Source organism: Schistocerca piceifrons, chromosome 4 (assembly GCF_021461385.2).
Source record: "Schistocerca piceifrons isolate TAMUIC-IGC-003096 chromosome 4, iqSchPice1.1, whole genome shotgun sequence".
Lineage (NCBI taxonomy): Eukaryota > Metazoa > Arthropoda > Insecta > Orthoptera > Acrididae > Schistocerca > Schistocerca piceifrons.
In genome coordinates, this window is record NC_060141.1 from 188522549 (window position 1) to 188529700 (window position 7152).

Genomic DNA, 7152 nt, shown 5'->3' on the forward strand with positions numbered 1-7152 from the left:
TCTCTTCCACTATAACTTAATTACTTCATATACTGTGAAGATTTGTTAATAGTTCTGCATCTGATTCTACCTCCAAACTATGAGTAAACTTTTCTTCATTTTTCTCCACACAAATCTACATTGAAGTGCCAAAGAAACTGGTATAGGCATGCATATTGAAATACAGGCACAACAGAGTGCTGTGATCGTCAGTGCCTATATAAGACAAAAAGTGTTTGGTACATTTGTTGGATTTATTACTGCTGCTACAATGGCAGGTTATTAAGATTTAAGTGAGTTTTAATGTCATGCTATATTGGGCACACGAGCAATGGGACACAGCATATCTGAGGTAGTGACGAAGTGGGGATTTTCCCATGCTACCATTTCACAAGTGTACTGTGAATATCAGAGATTTAGCAAAACATCCTCCAAGACCAAAGACAATCATTCAGCATGACAGAAGTGAAACCCTTCTGCAAATTGCTGCATATTTCAATGCTGGGCCATCAACAAGTTTCCGCATGTGAACCATTCAATGAAACATAATCTATATGAGGTTTTGGAGCCAAAGGCCCACTCGTGTACCTTTGATGATAGCATGACAGAAAGCTTTATGCCTCACCTGTGCCCGTCAGCACTCTCATTGCACTGTTGATGACTGGAAACTAGTTACCTGGTATGACGAGTCTCATTTCAAATTGTATCAAGGGGATGGATGTGTACGAGTATGGAGATAGCCTTATGAATCCATGGCCCTGCATGGCAGCGAGTTACTGTTCAAGTTGGTGAAGGCTCTATAATGATGTGGGGCATATGCAGTTGAAGTGATATGGGACCCTTTATTCATCTAGATATGATTCCAACAGGTGACACATACATAAGCATCCTGTCTGATCACCTGCATCCATTCATGTCTATTGTGCATTCCGATGGATTTGGGCAGTTTCAGCAGGACAATACACCACATGTCCAGAATTGCTACGGAGTGGCTCCAGGATCACTCTTCTGAGTTTAGACACTTCCACTTGCCACCAAACTCCCCAGACATGAACATTATTGAGCATATCTGGAAAACCTTGCAACATGCTGTTCAGAAGAGATCTCCAACTCCTCATACTCTTACGGATTTATGGGGAGCCCTGCAGGATTCATGATCTAAGTTCCCTCTCACTGTACTTCACACATTAGTCAAGTCCATGTCACATTGTGGTGTGGCACTTCTGCGTGCTCGCAGGGATCCTACACGATATTAGGTAGGTGTACCACTTTTTTTTTGGCTCTGCAGTGTATGTCTGTTGCTTCCCAAAATTTTCTGTCACACTGTAATCTATTTATTTCATATTTAATCCTGTATTTATCTCATTGTTTCTGTGATTCAAAGTTTCTCCTTCTCTCATAATTTATTTTGTGTTGATTAGACTGATTTCTTCTGTTTTTTGTTGCACCAAACTGACAGGTTCCCAGTGGGACAAACCATAGTTTACGTGATCATTAGTTCTGTTTTCATATTTACCATGGTTAAATGGAATATCATTTCCTTCTCATGATCTGTTTCCATTTCCATGTGTTGTGCTCTTATTCTTATTTCTGTCATTTCATTGGGATTCTCTTCTCTCACCCTGTCCCTGATAATTATTTCTATAACTTCCTATCTCTCTCCATCCATAATTACCTGTTCTATTTTAATTTATATTCCCCCCTTCCCAATTCTGATTCCCACCATGCCCATTCTGATTAAAACTACATCTACCATTTCCCTATTTTCTTCTAACTACAGTTCCCTTCTCTATAACATGGCTCATTTAAGAATTAACTTTGGTTCCTAACTCGTTCAGTTTCTGAGTGTAGTTCACTAAGAAAACTTTTCTTTAAAACTTCAGTAAGTCATGTCTGTATTACTAAATTGGTTAGATCAAAAAATTGCTCCCACATTGAAAAACTTTGTCTTAAGCAAATTAGTCATACCACTGATAAAATTATCATGACAGTGTTGCAGAAAATCAACTGGGTGAAGTTTATTATCTCTTGGAAAACTTTTAATTGATACCTTTGCTCAGATGCCACTGCTGTTAAGTACTGAAGTACTGAAACATTTTATCAGACAGTTTTTCACAAACATCAGCTTTATTACTATTACATGCGTCCACATTGCCAGTCTCCACTACAGTAATTTTATTCATTGCCAAGATTCAGTGTCTTAGTCTATTTTCTGAGCTATTAATTCTACATTTAATATTTTTATTCTTTTGGCCCTTTGCTGATATTAAAATCTGGCTTTCTTATTTTATCATGTTGTGTATTTTAGTCCTGTAGATCATACTTTCATATAGTAAAGCACACCGATTAAAAATTGTGGTAAGGTGCTGGTGATGGTATGTACTTTGTGCAGCAAATTCATGTAAGAGATATGGATGAAAGCATAAAGCAGTAAGATACAATAGTTTCAATTATCTTACTAAATAGAAATACAAGTGAGTAACAAATGAAAATTTACATTACTAAGAAATAAGCCACATGCTTTACACTGTTATCATTTTCAAGAGTATTCCATACAGATGGGTCTCTACAGCTGATTATATTTGTATTACAAAATTTTGTTCATGTAGTGCACACACAGATAAAAATTATGTGTCTTACATTATAGATGAAACAGAATCCGGATTATTACAAGTAAATTTGTTTCAAGAAATTCATGTACAGTATAGAAACACTGACTTAGTAATAATTCTTATTATTTTAGGATTCTGCTTGTTTTGATGCTTAGTGGGAGGTGATTATTATTTTAATGCTTACAAACATAATCCATTAGCATCTAATTTTGTGTTGTGGTTTATAATTGGGCTTGCTTTTTGTGTCATGTGTGTGGTGGTCTACATTTCTGTGGAGGGATTCAAGGTGTTGTACTGTGCAACAAGCCATTTCAGTTATACAGATCCATGGCAGGGCAGGATCTGTAACTCTTTAAACAGTTGTTTACAGTGCTCAGTTCTTTTTTTAATGTAATTGTTCATAGTACTTGTTTTTTAATTTGAAAATTATGGCAGATTCAGTGCAATTTCCCCAGATCAGTCCTTAGCTCAAGACAGACTCAAATAGGGCACAATGCACCAGCTTCAAAGTATCTACTCTGGTTGTATCTTTTAATTATCTTAGTAAATAACAGATTTTGTTAAGCTTTTGTGACAATGACTGAATATGTGGTTTCCAATTTAGAGTGTTACTGTAGGTAAGTCAAGGAAATTTGGTGCCCAGTTTATTCGTAAAGCAATCTCTGCCAATAACTACAAATGCATTGAAAGGGGTAAGGTTTTGTCTTGTGTGGAAGTACATATTTAAAAGTTTTCTGTGCTCTTATGAGAAGCCTATTTTCTTCAGACCAACTTTGCAACTGAGAAGTAGTTTCAATGACTGCATCTTGCAGTGACACCTCTACTGGTTATCAAAATATTTGTGTCATCAGCTTGCAGAAAGGAGCTGGCATTTGGTATGTGTTCTGGCAGGTCATTGATGAACAATGTTAAAAGCACAGCACCAAGAAAAGACGCCTCTGCTGGTTATCAAAATATTTGTGTCATCAGATGTTGTTTATCTGATCTGCAATACCTGGATGTCTTTGAATTTCTTATTTCTGCATGTTGCTTTCTTTCACTTAGGCAGCTACAAAACCAATTGTGGGGTAAATCTCCAATCTCATACTTCTGGAGTTTCATTAGGAGCAGCTTGTGGTAGATTATCTCAAACTCCTTAGTAGGTTGCTTATGGTCACCAAAACTTGAGCACTTTTCCAAAAAAGTGTAAAAAGTATACATGGTAGACCTATTCTTCTGAAATCCATGTTGGGAATATGAGATAATGTCAGAATTTAAAAATATATCTAATCTTACTGACAAACAGTATTCAACAATTTTTGAGAAAGCAGATAGTATAGTAACTGGACTGTAGTTTGCTATGTCAGTTTTCTCTCCTTTCTTATACAGAGATGTAATTTAGCAAGTTTAAACATTCCCTCAAGAAATGAAGTTACTTGTGCTCACACTCAAAAGATAATTTATATATTTTTTTACTTGCACTTTTATTTCAGTAACACGAACTTCAGTATTTAAAATATTATACTTTAGTTCTTTTAACTCATTATTTGTCTCATGGATTTTATTGCCTAGGTCTTTATTTAGTTCAATTTTTGATGCTTCAGTCCTGCCATCCAAATAATTACGGTATTTAAATAATTTCTTGATGCCTCGAGCCTTCCCCCAGGCTTTTCCCCTGAATTTGTAAAACATTTTTTATTCCCGGCATTTCCTTACATTTATTCTTAAGAAGTTCCTACGTAAACATTATTGGGTGCTCCAAATGATCAATATTGGGTCATAAAAGTTCTCTGTGATCAGAATGTCTATGTGAGCTGCAAACACTAGTAATATTTCTGGAAACTACTCCCTGATCATGACTCTTATTAAGTTCATCAGTATTGTTCTAAATTGTGTCATTCTCTCTAAAGCTTTTCTAACTTCTGCAGTGACATTTAAATCTCATACATTATTAACTACTTCTTCCTCATTTTCCATGTCTAATTACTGCCTAAAAAATTCTCAACACAAAAGATTCATGTGATCTAAATGCTGTTTTCCACTACAGTATGTGAGGAAACACTAAATTTATGACACTTACCATTATTGATGATTATGATTATGATGTCCGACATAATTAATTTCCTTTCATTTAGTACATTCCTCATCCATCCGTGTGATTCACATTTGGTCATGGTACCACCGATGTCCAAAATTTATTATTTAAAATTTTGTTTTTGTTCTATGCTGAAACCTAAGACTCAAAATTTGATTGGCACCTCTGTCCTGCATTTTTCCACATATCCCAGCTCCAAAAAACATATTAAAATGTAACCAGCCATGTTAGATACATTTCAGGTGTGTAATTCAGGTTTAATGCAGTTCCTCTACTTACTATATGGCTGTTTAAATTAAAACTAATTGAATTTACAGTTTAAGCTCCTATCCTTTCGGAAAACTGGTTATGGGATTTAACTATACACATCATTACAATGTCTCTCATAAAATTAGTACTTTGAAATTTCAGTTTTCATATTACACTTTCACGCTATTTATGTCAATCACAATGTCATAATTAACTCTGTCAATTACTTTACAATTGCAGTATAACTTTTGCTCTGAACATTGAATTCTGTATCTTTACTGTGTGCTCTGTTGTAGTTACTACTCTTCTACATACAATTCCACAGAGAATAAGTTGTCTATATGTTTATATTATGTTTGACTGACTTTTAATTTGTAGTACAGTATGTACATGAACTTATCACAACTTACTTAATTTTATATCAAGACAACTAGTTTTCATTCATACGAGGGTAAGTCATTATTATCTGCAAAGTAGTTTCCACAAGCTTCCTGATGCCATCATAAAAGAAGGTTCTCAGTTGAGCTGTGAGCCAGGAATTCACGGCTTCTTTCACTGCTTCATCCAAGGCAAATCGACGGCCCCTTAATGTCTGTTTGAGTGGATCAAACAAGTGATAGTCAGAAGGGCAAGATTGGGACTGTATGGAGGATGATGCAGTACTTCAAATTTGAGTTTCTGGAGCATTTCAGCAGTGTGAGCAGCTGTATGAGGACGGGCATTGTCGTGCAACAACACAAAACCTTTTGACAACAATCCTCGACATTTGCTTCGAATTACAGAATTTAGCCTGGCTGTAAGCATCTCACTGTAACGTACACTTGTTTGCTGTTGTACCCCTTTCCCCATAATGTTCCCGTATTGGACCTTGTGCATACCAGAAAACCATAAGCATCAGTTTTCCTGTGGACAGTTGGGTCTTGGACTTTTTCTTGCTTGGCGAATTTGGATGTTTCCATTCCGAACTTTGGCATTTACTCTGCGGCTCATAATGATAGATCCATGTTTCATCTCCAGGAATGATCCCTTCATTACCATAGTGATCCAAATTTTGCTTGCAGATGTCCAAGTGCATTTGTTTATGCAATTGTGTGAGTTATTTTTGGACCCATCTGCACAAACTTTATGAAACCCAGGTCTGTTGTGGATGATTTCACAGGCATAACCATGACTAATTTACACACGATGTGCCACTTCGTCAATATTTAATTGTCTGTCTAAGAGAATCATTTCACGTGAACACTCAATGGTGTCTTCATTCGTGGCGGTAAGCGGTTGTCCAGCTCCTTCATTGTGTGTTACACTTGTGGACCATTTTGGAATTTTTCAGTCCATTTGTATAAACTCCATTGTGGCAAAACATTTTTCCTGTACTGTAACGAAAGTCTTGAATTTTGGCCCCTGATACACCTTCCAAACACAAAAAAAACGGATCACTCAACATTGCTCTTCTTTGGTGCAAGTAGACAGTGGAGCAGCCATGATTAACAGCACAGTAATGTTAATGAAACTAACTTATCAGCTTGAAAATTGCAAAGATATAACAACAAATAGACAAAGCATGTTTCATCAACGTAAAACGACAATACTACCAAAATAAACGAAAATATAGCTGAATTGCGTATAATAATTGACTTACCCTCAAGCAACAGGCTATCAATGTTCAGTTTAAACTTCTGCACATAAATAACATCACATAAACATCAGTGAGGTGTAATGTAATCTCCAATATGCACGGAACTGAGGTGTTCATATAATACTGTCCCATTCTGTTATGCTACAGTGTCAACCTGTGATTCGTCTTCTGTATGATATCTTACACACAAGAGAGTTATTGGTCTATTGTGACAAACAATGTGAAAATATGTCATGTTAACTAAAATGGTATTTGTATAAAACTAAATTAGAATCAGTAACCAGACAATGGACAGCTGATGATGAGCTACCAACAAGCACTACATTTTCACAAATGCCAGATCTCTTGCATCACACATAAATAGCTTCATCTTGTTCCAACTTACATCATCCATGTGTCCTCAATACAAAAGGTGCTGTAGAGTAATAATATGAACTAAAAATCTCATTAAAAAAATTAATTAATGACATCACAGTTATTAAAACTTTCAAGGTCACAAACACTTTCAATACATCCACAACAAGCAATAACCATGGTAAGCCATCCATTACCATGACTAAATTTATCATTGTTAAAAATTTAAATATTCAAAATACCTCCTA